The sequence below is a fragment of the Carcharodon carcharias genome, chromosome 31, assembly GCF_017639515.1.
Source record: "Carcharodon carcharias isolate sCarCar2 chromosome 31, sCarCar2.pri, whole genome shotgun sequence".
Lineage (NCBI taxonomy): Eukaryota > Metazoa > Chordata > Chondrichthyes > Lamniformes > Lamnidae > Carcharodon > Carcharodon carcharias.
The window spans coordinates 6,989,361-6,991,459 of record NC_054497.1 but is presented as its reverse complement, the minus strand read 5'-3'; positions in this window follow the sequence as shown (position 1 = coordinate 6,991,459).

Here is a 2,099-nt window from a genome sequence, read left to right as displayed (position 1 = left end):
CAGGCTCGAATCGCTACAAGCGTTTTAAAGTTCCCTACAGCTTTCGTTGGTGGGCGGAGCCTGGTGATTTCATTGCAAAAATCCCCCTTTACATTGCACAATCGACATTTCTGGAGTCAAGAGCCTCTTGTGGGTGTCTGTGTGTGTTTGGGGAGGGCCAGCTAGAAGAAAATATTTCACTTTGGAGCGTAAAAGTGACCCGGGCCCCTCAATGAAGGAACAATTAAAGAAGCAACGCAAAACATCTGAGCTGGGTTTGGAGCAACGCAATTATTTTTGAGAAGGCAGAATTGTAATCTCACCCGAGTTTCCCAAACTGTATGAACATTAACAGGGAGATTTCATCTCCGATTCCCAACAGCTCCTGTGTCTTTTTTTTTCCCTAACACTACACCAAACGCCTGAAATTCCCCGGGGAAGCCCTGTACCAAGTGTTAACTTCTGATCCCACCCGCACCTTCCCCTACCTCATAGAAATCACACACTTGTAAGCACTGACACACTTCTGAGGGGACCACCAGCTCCTCCCCACCCCCCCCCCCCCCCCCCCCCCCCCCAACTTCCAGTGGCTACTATTACTGCAGAAGAGCTTTTTTTTATCGGGATGGGGGCATCACTGGCATTTGTTGCCCATCCCTAACTGCCCCTTGGACTGAGTGACTTGCTAGGTCATTTCAGATTTGCTGTCGATCTGGAGTTACACAGAGACCAGATCATGTAATAATGAACCAGACGAGTACAACAATCACGGTCACAATTACTGAGACCAATATTCCAGATTTTATTAATTGAATTTAAATTTCCACCAGCTGCCATGGTGGGATTTGAATCCATGTCCTCGCACCATTAGCCTGGGCCTCTGGATTACTAGTCTGTGTGACATTGGCACTATGCCACCATCTCCCCTTTGTCCAAACCATTAGATGATGGAAATAATATATCAGGGAATCAACAAATTTGGAACTCCAATTGTGTTTGATGCTAGACTATACTTAAGAGAAGGCACCTAGTCCCTCTCAACTTCTGGAATAGCAGTTGTTGGGATTTTGCAATTAGTTGTTGACCTTTGGGTGTAGAAGTGGATAAAAATAATATCTTGCTCGTGATTGCCATTCAATGATCGTCTAATTCAAAATTCCAATGGTCCCGTAAACCAATGGTCCCCACCCATTGACTTTTGCCAGCATTTGAGCATTGGGTGAGAGGAGGTTGACATCTGGCTGTGATGGACAAACTGACAGTCATGTACCTTGCCAACACTCACTACTGGTCACCTGTGTAATCACACCACAGTGACCCCCCTCCAAAAGGGGAGAAAAAATGGAGTCTTCTTTGAAACCTTGAACCTTGCTAAGTAGCTACAAACAAAGCAGATAACAAGTTTAACATGGGCAGGGCATCATACATTAATGGAGTATCCATGACCAAGCTATTTGGCTTCAAGGACCATACTGTCATGGGTCAGAGAGAGAGGATGTTGAAATGTACCAAGGGTCAATTAATTGGCATCTTTCTCATCACCCACAAGAAACAAGAATTGCTGGAACAGGAAAGGCACCATAAACAGCCACTAATAAAACCAATAGAGAATTCTTGAGAAACTTCTTTACCCAGAGAGTAGCGAGAAGGCAGAACTTGCTGTCATACATAATATTTGAGGTGAATAGCATAGCTGCATTTAAGGGGAAGCTGGATAAACAATTGAGGGAGAAAGGAATAGAAGGATATGTTGGTGGAAGGAGAAGAAATAGGATGGGAGAAAGCATCTTGTGCAGTATAAACACAAGCACAGGCCAGTTACAAAGAAGTACATAGAATTCACAGCACAGTAAGAGACCATTTGATACATCAAGTCCATGCAAGTGATTATGCTCAAAGCTCAGGCTGAATAGCCTGTTTTTATGCTATAAATTTTACATAATTCTATTCAATAAAAGGTCATTAGGTCCAACAGGTCCATCCATTCTTGTAGGGCAAGAGGCGTACAAAATTATGAGGGGCCAGGATAGGGTAGACAGGAAAGATCTGTTTCCCCAGCAGAGAGGTCAATTACCAGGGGGCATAGGTTTAATGTGATTCGTAGAAGGATTAGAGGGGAC